We start from the raw sequence: 16,705 nt of genomic DNA, 5'->3' as shown, positions 1-16,705 counted from the left end.
CTCCCTGTATATACACTCCATGGCCTCTGGTGAGACCCGATAAGTGGAATGCCTAATTGGCCTATACTCAGCAGTGTCAACATGGTGCATCACCAAGGAAATATGTCTGGTCTTCCTACTAAACTGAGTTGCAAGGGGCCGCAGCACTGCCTCAAACTTCTCCCCTTTTGCAGGCACTCAACGGCTCATCTCAGCACACCTCCTATACACCAGTTTCACCTCTGGTGTCCGCGAGGAGGTCAGGGAGTGGATCTCTGTCACGGGCACTAGGAGTCTTTACCCAGGGATCACCAGGTGATAGGCTTACCAGAGCAATATAGGTGGTAATATGGTACTCTGGTAGCAGGGTGATCACGGAACAGGAAATAGCAGATGATGAGATGCTCAAGAAAGTCTATGACTAGCAGCACTGGCAATATGGAGGTAATAATACACGAGGAACTGTATGGACAAAGGACACGTGAAGGTAGTCAGTGGTCTGCAGTAGCAAGTTGTACCACTGCTATAGTGAGGAGGAATGTCCAACAGAGACGAGGAGGTGATGAGAGTCAGCGGTCTGCGGATAGCAAGTTGTACCGCTGTCTGAGTGAAGGAATGGAATCCAAGTGGAGGTATCCGGGGAGTCAGTGGTCTGCGTTAGCAAGTTGTACCACTGCTATGTGAGAGGATACTGGAACAGGTGATACCGGAAACAGGGATCAGTGGTCTGCCTCTAGCAAGTTGTACCACTGAATATATATGTGAGGAGGTGCACGGGGAGAGACTGCAACACAAGATATACACGGGCACCTTAAACTTGATCCACAGTAATATGCACAATATATATATATATATATATATATGACTGAACAGCACTGCCATAATAGAAAGTCTCTTGAAGTAATCCAGCACGAGATAACACAGTCAATGATGGCAATAGACTCAGCGGATAGCAAACTCCAGAGGAGAACCAACACAGTCCAGCAAGATATGCAATACACCAGCACAGTCAATGAGAAGTATGCATACCGTGGTTCAGAAGCAGGCAGTCAGACAGGAGTGCAGAGATACCTGAACGGCAGGAGGCCGGCAGGATGCAAAGTCCCTGGATGGGTGAAGCGGTGGTCTAGTAGGTGCAGCGCACAGGTAGGTAGACCAGCAGGGAAACAAATATACAGGAATCAGTAAAGCGTGGAACTGGACTGCTGGAGGACCCTGGAGAATGGTGATGGTCTAGCAGAGAGGTAAGTAGAGAGACACGAATCCAATGCTAACAGGCGGGTATAGACCAGCGGGAACACAGGAAAGCGTGGAGAGCGGATCAGCAGTAGATGGATGAGTAGAGCTGAGGAGTAGCAGCAGCAGGTCTCTGCGGACACACGGAGGTAGCCAATAGCAACCAGCAGGTGCAATAACGATGGGACACGGGAGAGCAGAGTTGAACTGGAACTGTTGATCACGGAGAGTAGCGGATAGCAGTAGTGGCAGCAGTCTCGAGGAAACACGGGAGAGTTGAGTTGAACTGAAGACTGAAGCGCACAGAGGCAGCGGATAGGAATCAGCCAAACAGTCACGATGGAACACAGACGAGTTGCAGGTTGAAGACTGTAGTGCACGGAGGCAGCGGATAGGAATCAGCTAACAGTCACGATGATGAAACACAGACGAGTTGCAGGTTGAAGACTGTAGTGCACGGAGGCAGCGGATAGGAATCAGCTAACAGTCACGATGATGAACAGGTGAGTGAATGTGGATTGAAGACTGTAGTGCACGGAGGCAGCGATAGGAATCAGCTAACAGTCACAATAATATATGGTAGAGTTGAAGTGGTTAGAAGACTGTAGTGCACGGAGGCAGCGGATAGGAATCAGCTAACAGTCACGATGATACACAGAAAGGTAGAAGTGGTATGGGAACCACAGTAGTAGCAGTGGTTTGGAAACCACAGAGGTAGAAGTGGTTTGGAAACCACAGGAATCAGCAGCGCTGAATAAACGAGGAAACACAGGAACACCTTCAGAGACTCATGGGGAATGAGACTCCAAGATCAGGCAACGTGGTATTGACCACAGGTGCTTAATATAGGGAGTGTTGCCTGATCTGCCAATTAAGTTAAAGGAACATACACTGAAGGATTAGAAAGGGCTGCGCATGCGCAGTCCCTCAGGATGGAGGACGGCCACGGTTCCTAAATGTCCGGGAAGAAGCACTCACAGTCCGGTGAGTGACAGTACCCCCTTTTTTAAAGGTGGGCACAGAACGCCTGGAACCGGGCTTGTCCGGATTTTTGAAATAAAACTTCTTCAGAAGGGCAGGAGCATTAAGATCTTCAGCTTTGATCCATGAGCGCTCCTCAGGACCAAAGCCCTTCCAATGAACGAGGAAACGGAGAACTCCTCGCGAAATTTTTGCATCCAATACCTCAGTAATCTCGAAATCCTCCTCCTGATGAACTTGAACTGGCTGCGGTGCTGAGGGAGGAGTCGAGAAACGGTTGATGATGAGAGGTTTGAGCAAGGACACATGGAAGGCATTGGAAATCCGAAGATTCTTAGGAAGAAGAAGTTTAACACATACTGGATTGATAACTTGAATGATCCTATATGGACCAATAAAACGAGGGGCGAATTTCATAGATGGAACCTTCAAACGAATATTTTTGGTAGATAACCAGACACGATCACCAATTTTTAGTGGTGGAATAGCCCGCCTCTTCTTATCTGCGAAAGACTTATATTTGTTAGATGTCTTCTTTAAACAGGTTTTGACCTGAGACCAGATATTTTTGAAGGTCTGACAAGCAGTTTCCACAGCAGGAACTTGGGTGGGCGGGAGGGCAGGAAATTCCGGAAAAGACGGATGGTGACCGTAGACCACAAAGAATGGAGTTTTGGATGATGACTCATGGTACATGTTGTTATGGGCGAATTCAGCCCAAGGAAGCAATTCTACCCAGTTGTCTTGATTGGCTGAAGAGAACATCCTTATAAAAGTCTCAAGATCTTGATTAACTCGTTCCGTTTGTCCGTTAGATTGCGGATGGTAAGAAGATGAGAGTGCTAATCGTATGCCCAAGGTTTTACAAAGGGCCCGCCAGAATCTGGAAACGAATTGTACTCCTCTATCTGACACAATCTCAGACGGACATCCATGGATGCGGAAGATTTCTTTATTGAAATGTTCAGCCAGAGTAGACGAGGAAGGCAAACCAGACAGAGGGACGAAATGAGCCATCTTCGAAAATCTGTCTACCACTACCCAAATAGTATTGTGATTCTTACTTGGTGGCAAATCAGTAACGAAATCCATACTAATATGGGTCCAAGGCTTGGACGGAATGGGTAGTGGTCGCAGCAACCCTGCTGGAGTTCTGCGGGAGGATTTGAACTGAGAACATAAATCACAGGAAGCAATAAACTCTTTGACGTCTCTCCTCATTGAAGGCCACCAGTAACTTCGAGAGAGAATCTCAAAGGTCTTGTGTTCACCGGCGTGTCCAGAAAAACGAGAGGCATGGAACCACGAAAGGATTTTCCTCCTCAGAGTAGGAGGCACGAGGGTCTTCCCAAATGGCAGCATTTTGGTGGATGAGGCAGCCAGTAAAATACATTTGGGGTCTAGAATAGCATGGTTGGGAACCTCTTCTACATCAGAGGACGTCACAAAAGCTCGAGATAGAGCGTCAGCTTTCTTGTTCTTAGCGGCTGGTTTGAAGGTTATAATTAATTCAAAACGGGAAAAGAAAAGAGACCATCTTGCTTGACGAGGGTTCAAGCATTGGGCAGATTGCAGATATGACAAGTTCTTATGATCCGTGAAGATCGTCACCGGATGGCGAGCTCCTTCCAACAAGTATCTCCATTCCTCTAATGCAGCTTTGATGGCCAGCAACTCCTTGTCCCCGATTGTATAATTTTTCTCTGCGGGCAGAAGACCCCGAGAGTAGAAGGCACAAGGATGTAATTTTTGTTGCTCCGAGCGTTGGGAGAGAATGGCTCCTAAGCCCACATTAGAGGCATCTACTTCTAGGAAGAAGGGGAGTGTCACATCAGGCTGTCGAAGAATGGGAGCAGACGAGAAGGACTCTTTGAGAATTTGAAAGGCTTGGAGAGCCTCAGATGACCATTGCTTAGTATTAGCCCCTTTCCGAGTCAGGGCCACAATAGGAGATGCAATGGATGAAAAGTCTTGAATGAAGCGTCTATAGTAATTGGCAAAACCTAAAAAACGCTGGATAGCACGAAGAGTAGTTGGCTGGGGCCAATGTAATACAGCATTTACTTTGTCTGGATCCATCTTCAGGCCAACTCCGGAAACTATATACCCCAAGAATGGAATCTGGGACAACTCGAATGCACATTTTTCCAATTTACAGAACAATGAATTTTTCCGTAGTCTGGAGAGGACCTCTGCCACATGTTGGTGATGAGAAGGCAGGTCCTGTGAAAAGATCAATATGTCGTCCAGGTAGACAATGACACATACATATAATAAGTCCCGAAAGATCTCATTGATGAAGCCTTGGAAAACAGCGGGGGCATTACACAGCCCGAAAGGCATTACTAAATATTCGTAATGCCCATCTCTGGTGTTGAACGCAGTCTTCCATTCGTCACCGGAACGGATTCTAATTAAATTGTAGGCACCACGAAGATCCAACTTAGTAAATATCCGAGCTCCCTTGATGCGATCGAATAGCTCAGTGATCAGCGGAATGGGATACCGATTCTTGATAGTAATGGCGTTGAGTCCACGAAAATCTATGCAAGGGCGTAGTGATCCATCCTTCTTTTTGACGAAGAAGAATCCAGCTCCAGCGGGAGAGGTGGAAGGTCGAATAAACCCACGCTGGAGATTCTCCTGTATGTACTCAGATGTGGCTTGAGTCTCAGGTAACGAGAGTGGATAGACCCGACCCCTGGGAGGAGTCTTGCCAGGTAGAAGGTCGATCGGACAATCCCAAGAACGATGAGGAGGAAGACGTTCAGACTGAGCTTTATCAAACACATCGGCAAATGAAGCATACTGAGGAGGGAGTCCCGGGGAGGAAGACGAGATGGAAGATTGCTGTACTTTAAGAGGAATAACTTGGGAAAGGCAACGATGGTGACATTCAGACCCCCAAGACGTAACTTGAGGGGTGCGCCAGTCAATCTGGGGAGAGTGACACTGAAGCCATGGAAGGCCTAAGACAATCGGACTTGTCGTAACTGGAAGAATTAAAAACGAAATTTTTTCATGGTGTAGTACACCAATCTGAAGCGTTACTGGAGACGTACTCTGGGTGATGAGACCATTGATGAGACGTGATCCATCTATAGCCGTCACAGTAATGGGTGTTTTTAAAGTAATCACTGGTAGGGACCATTGATTCACTAGTGATTTAGAAATGAAATTTCCTGCTGCTCCGGAATCAATCAATGCCTGTGACTCAAAGGATTTGGTAGCAAAGGAAATCGTAACATCAAAAGCGCAGACTTTAGATTTCATAGACGATGGAGAGGACTCCAGGGACCCTAACTTCACCTCTCCAGAACTAGTTAGGGCCTGGCATTTCCCGATCTCTTAGGGCAAGAGCTGAGCATATGCGTGGAATCAGCACAATAGATACAGAGTCTATTCTTTACTCTTCGTTTCCTCTCCTCTGAAGATAATTTGGAACGTCCTATCTCCATGGGAATCACAGAGGGTGAAGCTGGACGAAATTGAGGGGTTGAACGAAGAGGTGCTTTAACAGCAGTTGTTTTCTCAGACTCTCTTTCACGAAATCTCATATCTACACGATGGCAAAGAGAGATCAAATCTTCTAGTGACGAAGGAAGCTCTTGGGTAGTCAGTGCATCTTTAATTTTATCGGAGAGCCCCTGCCAGAAGGCGGCAACTAATGCTTCAGTGTTCCACTGAAGTTCAGAGGCTAAGATCCTAAATTGAATGACGTACTGGCCTACTGTATGAGAACCTTGTCGTAAACGAAGAATGCTGGAAGCAGCGGAGGTCACATGACCTGGTTCATCGAACACACTTCGGAACGTAGAAATGAATTTGGCACTATCTTGTAGAATTGGATCGTTTCTTTCCCACAGAGGGGAGGCCCAAGCCAGGGCTTGTCCAGAAAACAATGAGATAAGATAGGCCACTCTGGAACGATGGGTAGAAAAATTTTGAGGTTGGAGCTCAAAATGGACTGAACATTGTTTAAGGAAACCCCTACAAGTTTTGGGGTCTCCATCGTACTTTGACGGAGTAGGCAGGTGAAGCGTGGGAGCTGTAGACACCTGGGATGGCACTGGGGAACGGAGGAAAGCACAGGAGCTTCAATATTAGCTGTAACAGTCTGTCCAGATGTTCCTTGGGAGGTTAACGATTGGTAACATTGAAGTAACAGCTGTTGGCGAGCATCCTGTTGCTCCACACGGCTGACCAGATGCTGCAGCATCTCTTTAGCGGTAGGTTCCGTATCTGGGTCTGTCATGGCCTGATCTTACTGTCACGGGCACTAGGAGTCTTTACCCAGGGATCACCAGGTGATAGGCTTACCAGAGCAGTATAGGTGGTAATATGGTACTCTGGTAGCAGGTTGATCACGGAACAGGAAATAGCAGATGATGAGATGCTCAAGAAAGTCTATGACTAGCAGCACTGGCAATATGGAGGTAATAATACACGAGGAACTGTATGGACAAAGGACACGTGAAGGTAGTCAGTGGTCTGCAGTAGCAAGTTGTACCACTGCTATAGTGAGGAGGAATGTCCAACAGAGACGAGGAGGTGATGAGAGTCAGCGGTCTGCGGATAGCAAGTTGTACCGCTGTCTGAGTGAAGGAATGGAATCCAAGTGGAGGTATCCGGGGAGTCAGTGGTCTGCGTTAGCAAGTTGTACCACTGCTATGTGAGAGGATACTGGAACAGGTGATACCGGAAACAGGGATCAGTGGTCTGCCTCTAGCAAGTTGTACCACTGAATATATATGTGAGGAGGTGCACGGGGAGAGACTGCAACACAAGATATACACGGGCACCTTAAACTTGATCCACAGTAATATGCACAATATATATATATATATATATATGACTGAACAGCACTGCCATAATAGAAAGTCTCTTGAAGTAATCCAGCACGAGATAACACAGTCAATGATGGCAATAGACTCAGCGGATAGCAAACTCCAGAGGAGAACCAACACAGTCCAGCAAGATATGCAATACACCAGCACAGTCAATGAGAAGTATGCATACCGTGGTTCAGAAGCAGGCAGTCAGACAGGAGTGCAGAGATACCTGAACGGCAGGAGGCCGGCAGGATGCAAAGTCCCTGGATGGGTGAAGCGGTGGTCTAGTAGGTGCAGCGCACAGGTAGGTAGACCAGCAGGGAAACAAATATACAGGAATCAGTAGAGCGTGGAACTGGACTCCTGGAGGACCCTGGAGAATGGCGATGGTCTAGCAGAGAGGTAAGTAGAGAGACACGAATCCAATGCTAACAGGCGGGTATAGACCAGCGGGAACACAGGAAAGCGTGGAGAGCGGATCAGCAGTAGATGGATGAGTAGAGCTGAGGAGTAGCAGCAGCAGGTCTCTGCGGACACACGGAGGTAGCCAATAGCAACCAGCAGGTGCAATAACGATGGGACACGGGAGAGCAGAGTTGAACTGGAACTGTTGATCACGGAGAGTAGCGGATAGCAGTAGTGGCAGCAGTCTCGAGGAAACACGGGAGAGTTGAGTTGAACTGAAGACTGAAGCGCACAGAGGCAGCGGATAGGAATCAGCCAAACAGTCACGATGGAACACAGACGAGTTGCAGGTTGAAGACTGTAGTGCACGGAGGCAGCGGATAGGAATCAGCTAACAGTCACGATGATGAAACACAGACGAGTTGCAGGTTGAAGACTGTAGTGCACGGAGGCAGCGGATAGGAATCAGCTAACAGTCACGATGATGAACAGGTGAGTGAATGTGGATTGAAGACTGTAGTGCACGGAGGCAGCGATAGGAATCAGCTAACAGTCACAATAATATATGGTAGAGTTGAAGTGGTTAGAAGACTGTAGTGCACGGAGGCAGCGGATAGGAATCAGCTAACAGTCACGATGATACACAGAAAGGTAGAAGTGGTATGGGAACCACAGTAGTAGCAGTGGTTTGGAAACCACAGAGGTAGAAGTGGTTTGGAAACCACAGGAATCAGCAGCGCTGAATAAACGAGGAAACACAGGAACACCTTCAGAGACTCATGGGGAATGAGACTCCAAGATCAGGCAACGTGGTATTGACCACAGGTGCTTAATATAGGGAGTGTTGCCTGATCTGCCAATTAAGTTAAAGGAACATACACTGAAGGATTAGAAAGGGCTGCGCATGCGCAGTCCCTCAGGATGGAGGACGGCCACGGTTCCTAAATGTCCGGGAAGAAGCACTCACAGTCCGGTGAGTGACAATCTCTTCCTTGTGCCTCCATAGGTAAGCAGTAAACCACCACTATTTGACTCTACACGCTCGTGGTATGCCTGAAGCATGTTTATGTGGTAGGTCTGCTGCCACCTATTGATGCTATTAAAATGACACAACATAGGTGATGTCACTTAGGGGTTTTGAGACCGTGTACAGTCCAGCCCAGGCAGCCTGGAGCTGACATGTGAGCATCAGAACAACTACCTTCTGCCGACCCTCAAAAACTCTGGCGCGTACCCTGACCATACCAAGTCTTCAGCTTGGTCTGTCCTTCCGCTAGGCTAGCTTGCGCTAGCCCCTTGAGATTCTCTAACTCCACTGCAGAGACATCCTGGGTCTAATTACTTTTCCCAAGATTCCCGGATCAGGTCAAGAGGTCTCTGGACTCTGCAGCTATACAGTAATTAGAAAGGGGAGAAGCCGTAGACTCCTGCAGCAGCTCCCAATAAGCCAACAGGAGGTGTGGCAGATAGTGTTCCCAGTCCCCCACCTCTGAAGATACATATGCCCATAGCATATGCTTCAGAGTGCCATTGAACCAGTCACAAAATCCAATAGTCTGGGGATGATGGGGGCGACACTGAGCTGCCTGGCTCAGTACTTTGCCTAGAGACACTGAACCAGGTCACTCATTAACTGCGTCCCTTGAACGGTCAAGATCTCGCTGGAAAAACCTACTCTGCTATAGATTCCTAGCAGCGCGTTCGCTTCCATTTCTGCAGTTATGAAGGACAGAGCTACAGCCTCAGGGCACCACAGTGAGGATGTATTTCTTCCACAATCTACAAGGCTCAGGTAGTGGTCCTACTATTTCCACAGCCACTAAGGACAGGAGGGGAGCACTGAAGCGCTCAATTCGCTGATGCACATCACAGGATTTAGTGTAGGCCAGAAAAAGTTCTGTCAGGCGCTTCAGTATTTGGTCCCTCCCACGGTGCCCAGCCACAGGGATGTCGTAGCCAACCGACAACAAATGCGTGCAAAAGATCAGTGGGACCACCAGCTGAACTTGTTTCCAGACTGGACTATCCCCATCTAACTTCCTGGCTACCTGGTGCAGCAACCCTTTTTACCAGGTCACACTTCCCACCTACATCTCTGAAAGGTCACTGTCAGCTTTATCCCTTCCAGAGAGGGATTAGAGAGATAAGCTGCACTGAACTCATTCCTGCGGCCATCACTACTGTCAGTCGAGAGACAATGCAGGGGGGTCTATGTAAGGGTTACTAGGGTCAGTCAAAGTGCGGTCAATGAAAAGGAGGTTATTGTGATCAGGTATACTCCCCACCAGAGCTGGTAAACTGCTAGGGGCTGGAGCATCAGCTGGCATCCTCTGCACTGCAAGGGGACGTGGTAAAGAGCTGGTTGGTTCCTGAAAATCTAGCAGCTTGAGTCTTTTCCTCTGGGTTAAGTGAGGCTGTGATTGCTTGAGGGGCTGAGTGGTGCAGGCAGAGATCCTGAAGACTGTAGTCTGGCCACTTGGCTCCAGGTCATAAATAATTCTGGTCACAATTCCAACCCCAGCATTGTTGTCCCAGATCACATTGGTTGGGAGGCCATCCATAACAGCAACATCTGACAACTCCTCGCCATCTTCCCAGTCCAGATAGACCCTTGCTACAGGCACTACCCTTTCCAGTCCATCTGCCCCAGTAACTTTGGCAGTGCAATCCTGTAATACTGCAACAGGATCAATAAGATGGGTGATCACTAAAGTGATTGAGGAACCCGAGTTTCTAAGTCTTTTTTCCAGCAGGGGTCCCACTTGTACTGACTGCAGGTTCCTCCACATGTTTCTGGAGGGGTCTTTAGGTCAAACAAGTGACTCTTCCCGTTAAGTCGCTGACTATCATGCCACACGCCATTGGGCTGGCAGGGGTGAAAACAGTCAATAGAGGCATACCTTCACCGATTAAACAGTCAAGTCTGGGGCGCTGCGATTGTGGGATACTTCATCCTCAGTTTACCAGTTTTCCCACAGGCATAGCACTTCTTCTCCAGCCTGGGATCCAGTGGTCTCTGAGAACTCCCAGGGACAGGGCAGGGCAGTGGCTGGCGAGAGGTACTCAAATGGCTGGATGCTTGGTTTTGGGGGTGAGTAGAAGAGGGGTGTCCTCCTGATTATACAGTCCTTTGGGGTTGGCTGGTAACCTGGAGTGTGGCCTAACCATCACATATTGATCCGTCAACTGGGCGGCTTCTTCCAAGGTTGCTGGCTTGCTGTCCAGCACCGATTCTTCCACCTCTGGAGTGCACCGGTGGTAAAACTGCACTTGGTACATTAAGTCTATTACCTCCTCCACGGTCTGGGTTCCAGCTCACGCACCCACTTCCTGGCGCACTCATGCAGCACATTGACAAACACCTCATGGGTGGCGTGGAGGTTCTTGGCAAGGTCCCAAACTTGTGTCAGTAGGTGTCTGAGGTAATAGTGTACTGATTAAGGAGGGCCCTATTTACTATATCACAGTCCTCTGGGAGCATTCCATGGTAGGCATCCACTGGACGTCCTTCCAGCGTTGGCAACAAACGTTTGACTCATTTCACTCTGGGTACAGCGTGTCGCCTGCAGGTCCTATGAAATACTTGCAGATACTCGTTGTGACAGAATGGACCTCCTGGGCTTGACTTTCCACCGTCCCTTCTCCCAAATGCGTTCTCTAACCGCAGTAGAAGGGGCTTTTGCTGCTGCCACCACTAGGCTTCTAAGCGCCTTCTTCTGGGTAACTGTCGCTGCTAGTGTACCCCCTTGCTTGTGCATCTGGGCTGGTACCCCAGACCTCGTGCCTTCAGATCAGGGTTGCTGTGGATGGATTTCCCCTGGCCTATCACACTGGGCAAAGAAGTTGTCAAGCAGGTCTTGAAGCAAGTGATGTTTATTTACAGTCACACTGATTAAAAGTACCAGTGGTCAGGTCAGATGGAACAATAATGATACATTCCAGTACAAAACAGTGCAGTTTTATACAGCTTTGGACACAGCCTACCAAGGGGGTTCAGCACCCTGAACTCTTTTCTGGCCACAAGAAATCTGAGTTATTTTTAGTATCAGGATGCAATATGTTTCCCAAAACATGGATTTAAATGCAATGCCAAGTTAACAAAATGTACACTTATATGCTATATCCCAAAAACCTTCTGTGAGCATTATTCAGAAAGGATCTGAGATGCAGGCAGGCAGGGGGCCGCTGCCTCACAGACAGAGAGGCAGCACCCCCCCCCCCTCCCCTGCTGTGTACACAGGCTGACCAGATGTGTTGGCCACCGAGATAAAAAGGTCTAAATAATATGAGGGACTTTCTTTAGAAAAGTTATACAAATCCAACCATGACTTCCTCTCTCAGAAGTTACAAATAAATACCTCAGAAATTAATGCACTTCCTATACAAAGTACCACTCGATATAATAAAATCAGTACAGTTGCAATGATATAAATAAGTGCCCTGCGCTGTTTCCTTTAAATAAATTTATACAATGAGTTATTTGTAAGTGATCCAGCCACAGTCACTTTTAGATCAAAAGCTTAATTAACATGGCCTTTTCTTTCTTCAAAAATGTTACAAAAACAAGTTGATCAACATGACATACTACTCAGAAATCAATACATTTCAAATACAATTATATACAATTAGAAATCAATTATATACATCTCCGCACTGAGCCACTAATTGAAATAAATGTATACGATATCTTATTTCTTACTGATCCGGCCACAGTATCCCATCAGCAAAATTGCCCAAGAATGATTTAAATAGCATATTAATGAGAAACATTTCATTTTGACCATTACCTCCTTTTTGGTGAACAAACAATTGATGTACAGGTCCCTCTCTTGGTGACTTCAAACCTTTGCTATCTCCCGCCAGTATTGTTCCCACTGGTCTTTGCTGTTCTCCCCTTACTGCTCTACCGATGCCACTAAACTCTCTAGTGAGTTGTTTCTACTCCTAGCAATCACTGTTTATGTACAGGGTGCACCAGGTCACGCAGCGCTGTGTGCCATACAGATACATGAATACACACAACTATAGTAATTAATATAATTAAACATAATTGCAAATATGTGGCACAAAACCCAATTATGAGTAATACTTCAGCAATTATAGGTATCAGAACACACATAAAAATTCCAGGTAGGTGAGTAATAAATATATGTATGTGAGTAAGAAGTATTTCAGGTATTAAATACAACTAAATATAACAGCAGATGTATGATACAAGATCCAAGTATGAGTTACACTTGAGCAATTACAGGTAACACATAACAAGTTCTGTGTGAATGACTAAACAATCAGTGTAGCTCTCACACTAAATATGTAGGGTAGAATATCAATAGGGCAAACAAGGTAAATAAACAGACAAGAGACATAGGAAAGATCCTGCCCATGAGAATTTATACTTTAGAGGAAGGGGACAGTTAGAGACAGTAGGAGCACAAGGTGGATGTTGTGAGTGGAGTGGAAATGTGGGTCTAGGAGAAGGTAGGTTAGTCAGGCATGAGGGACCGTTTAAAAGCTTTTAAGATGGAGCGAGTCCGTAGGGATGGTGAGAAGTTCCAGAGGAGTGGAGCAACTTGTGAAAGTTCTTGGAAACAAGAATGAAAGGGCGTTATAAGAGGGAAGGAGAGGGGCAGGTCGGATGCGTAGTGGGGTGTATAGTTTGACAAGACCAGAGATGTACTGAGGGGAAGCGCGAGAACTTTGCAGGTAAGGGTGAGAAATTTTAATTGAATTCTGGAGGAAATAGGGAGCTACAGAGTGGTGCAGCAGCTGAAGAGCGCGGGATTCAGGATAGATTGTAGAGAGAAAAATCAAGTGAGGGTAAAACCGGTGAGGAAGAGGTTTTAGTAATTAAGGATTCTCTAAAGACCTCTCATCTGTACTGTTCTCTCCATTCTCTCATCTGTACTGTTCCCACCGGTCTCTCGTCTGTACTGTACCCACAATCTCGTCTGTACTGTTCCCTCCAATCTCTCATCTGTACCGTTCCCACCGGCCTCTCGTCTGTACTGTTCCCTCCGGGCCTCTCGCCTGTACTGATCCCACCGGCCTCTCGTCTGTACTGTTCCCTCCGGGCCTCTCGTCTGTACTGTTCCCTCCGGGCCTCTCGCCTGTACTGTTCCCACCGGCCTCTCGTCTGTACTGTTCCCTCCGGGCCTCTCGTCTGTACTGTTCCCTCCGGGCCTCTCGTCTGTACTGTTCCCACCGGCCTCTCGTCTCTACTGTTCCCTCCGGGCCTGTCGCCTGTACTGTTCCCACTGGCCTCTCGTCTGTACTGTTCCCTCCGGGCCTCTCGTCTGTACTGTTCCCTCCGGGCCTGTCGCCTGTACTGTTCCCACCGGCCTCTCATCTGTACTGTTCCCTCCGGGCCTCTCGCCTGTACTGTTCCCTCCGGGCCTGTCGCCTGTACTGTTCCCACCGGGCCTCTCGTCTGTACTGTTCCCTCCGGGCCTCTCGTCTGTACTGTTCCCTCCGGGCCTCTCGTCTGTACTGTTCCCTCCGGGCCTGTCACCTGTACTGTTCCCTCCGGGCCTGTCGCCTGTACTGTTCCCTCCGGGCCTGTCGCCTGTACTGTTCCCTCCGGATCTCTCATCTGTACTGTTCCCAACGGCCTCTCGTCTGTACTGTTCCCTCCGGGCCTCTCGTCTGTACTGTTCCCTCCGGGCCTCTCGTCTGTACTGGTCCCACCGGCCTCTCGTCTGTACTGTTCTCTCCGGGCCTGTCACCTGTACTGTTCCCTCCGGGCCTGTCGCCTGTACTGTTCCCTCCGGGCCTGTCGCCTGTACTGTTCCCTCCGGATCTCTCATCTGTACTGCTCCCAACGGCCTCTCGTCTGTACTGTTCCCTCCGGGCCTCTCGTCTGTACTGTTCCCACCGGCCTCTCGTCTGTACTGTTCCCTCCGGGCCTGTCGCCTGTACTGTTCCCTCCGGGCCTCTCGTCTGTACTGTTCCCACCGGCCTCTCGCCTGTACTATTCCCTCCGGGCCTCTCGTCTGTACTGTTCCCTCCGGGCCTCTCGTCTGTGCTGTTCCCTCCGGGCCTCTCGTCTGTGCTGTTCCCACCGGCCTCTCGTCTGTACTGTTCCCTCCGGGCCTGTCGCCTGTACTGTTCCCACCGGCCTCTCGTCTGTACTATTCCCTCCGGGCCTCTCGTCTGTACTGTTCCCTCCGGGCCTCTCGTCTGTACTGTTCCCTCCGGGCCTCTCGTCTGTACTGTTCCCTCCGGGCCTCTCGTCTGTACTGTTCCCTCCGGGCCTGTCGCCTGTACTGTTCCCACCGGCCTCTCGTCTGTACTGTTCCCTCCGGGCCTCTCGTCTGTACTGTTCCCACCGGCCTCTCGTCTGTACTGTTCCCTCCGGGCCTCTCGTCTGTACTGTTCCCACCGGCCTCTCGTCTGTACTGTTCCCTCCGGGCCTGTCGCCTGTACTGTTCCCTCCGGGCCTGTCGCCTGTACTGTTCCCTCCGGGCCTCTCGCCTGTACTGTTCCCTCCGGGCCTCTCGTCTGTACTGTTCCCTCCGGGCCTCTCGTCTGTACTGTTCCCTCCGGGCCTGTCATCTGTACTGTTCCCTCCGGGCCTGTCACTTGTACTGTTCCCTCCGGGCCTGTCGCCTGTACTGTTCCCTCCGGGCCTCTCGCCTGTACTGTTCCCTCCGGATCTCTCGTCTGTACTGTTCCCACCGGCCTCTCGTCTGTACTGTTCCCACCAAGTTCTCGTTTGTTCTGTTCCCTCTGGATCTCTCGTCTGTACTGGTCCCTCCGGACCTCTCTCCTGTACTGTTCCCTCCGGGCCTCTCGCATGTACTGTTACCTCCGGACCTCTCGTCTGTACTGTTACCTCCGGGCCTCTCGCCTGTACTGTTCCCTCCGGGCCTCTCGTCTGTACTGTTCCCTCCGGGCCTCTCGTCTGTACTGTTCCCTCCGGGCCTGTCACCTGTACTGTTCCCTCCGGGCCTGTCACTTGTACTGTTCCCTCCGGGCCTCTCGCCTGTACTGTTCCCTCCGGGCCTCTCGCCTGTACTGTTCCCTCCGGGCCTCTCGCCTGTACTGTTCCCTCCGGGCCTCTCGCCTGTACTGTTCCCTCCGGGCCTCTCGCCTGTACTGTTCCCTCCGGGCCTCTCGCCTGTACTGTTCCCTCCGGGCCTCTCGCCTGTACTGTTCCCTCCGGGCCTCTCGCCTGTACTGTTCCCTCCGGATCTCTCATCTGTACTGTTCCCACCGGCCTCTCGTCTGTACTGTTCCCACCAAGTTCTCGTTTGTTCTGTTCCCTCCGGATCTCTCGTCTGTACTGGTCCCTCCGGACCTCTCTCCTGTACTGTTCCCTCCGGGCCTCTCGCATGTACTGTTACCTCCGGACCTCTCGTCTGTACTGTTACCTCCGGACCTCTCGTCTGTACTGTTACCTCCGGACCTCTCGTCTGTACTGTTCCTTCCAAGCCTCTCTTCTGTACTGTTCCCTCCGGGCCTCTCGTCTGTACTGTTCCCTCCGGGCCTCTCGTCTGTGCTGTTCCCTCCGGACCTCTCGTCTGTACTGTTCCCTCCGGGCCTCTCGTCTGTGCTGTTCCCTCCGGGCATCTCGCCTGTGCTGTTCCCTCCGGGCCTCTCGCATGTAGTTACCTCCGGACCTCTCGCCTGTGCTGTTCCCTCCGGGCCTCTCGCCTGTGCTGCTCGCCTGTGCTGTTCTCTCTGGCCTCCCTTCTGTACTGTACCCTCCGACTTCTTGTCTGTACTGTTCCCTCCGGGCCTCTCGCCTGTGCTGTTCCCTCCGGGCCTCTCGCCTGTGCTGTTCCCTCCGGGCCTCTCGCCTGTGCTGTTCCCTCCGGGCCTCCCTTCTGTACTGTACCCTCCGACTTCTTGTCTGTACTGTTCCCTCCGGGCCTCTCGTCTGTACTGTTCCCATTGTCCTCTTGCCTGTACGGTTTCCACCATCCTCTCATATGTATTATTCCCTCAGATCAGTCGCCAGTATTGTCCACTCCTGTAATGTGCCCGCCGATCTCTCACCTGTGTTGTCCCCACCGACATCTCACCTAAGCCGTCCCCACCGACATCTCACCTGTGCCGTCCCCACCGACATCTCACCTGTGCCGTCCCCACCGACATCTCACCTGTGCCGTCCCCACCGACATCTCACCTGTGCCGTCCCCACCGACATCTCACCTGTGCCGTCCCCACCGACATCTCACCTGTGCCGTCCCCACCGACATCTCACCTGTGCCGTCCCCACCGACATCTCACCTGTGCCGTCCCCACCGACATCTCACCTGTGCCGTCCCCAC

The 16,705-nt window shown here is 50.0% G+C and overlaps 1 protein-coding gene across 5 annotated transcripts in view; it reads right to left on the bottom strand.

Moving 5' to 3' along the window:
- Nucleotides 1-16,705, bottom strand: part of GBA2 (glucosylceramidase beta 2) — a 103,074-nt gene that overhangs the window by 84,865 nt on the left and 1,504 nt on the right. Inside the window, exon 1 of one of the 5 annotated variants that reach the window (XM_075187397.1) lies at nt 12,221-12,403. The exons of the other annotated variants lie outside the window; for them this stretch is intronic. The gene's annotated coding sequence lies outside the window, so the exon portion shown is untranslated. Of the gene's footprint in view, nt 1-12,220; nt 12,404-16,705 lie in introns of those variants that run through there. 5 annotated transcript variants of the gene reach the window in all.

Source organism: Mixophyes fleayi, chromosome 1 (assembly GCF_038048845.1).
Source record: "Mixophyes fleayi isolate aMixFle1 chromosome 1, aMixFle1.hap1, whole genome shotgun sequence".
NCBI classification, from domain to species: Eukaryota; Metazoa; Chordata; class Amphibia; order Anura; family Limnodynastidae; genus Mixophyes; species Mixophyes fleayi.
This window is presented reverse-complemented; position numbering and strand designations above follow the sequence as displayed.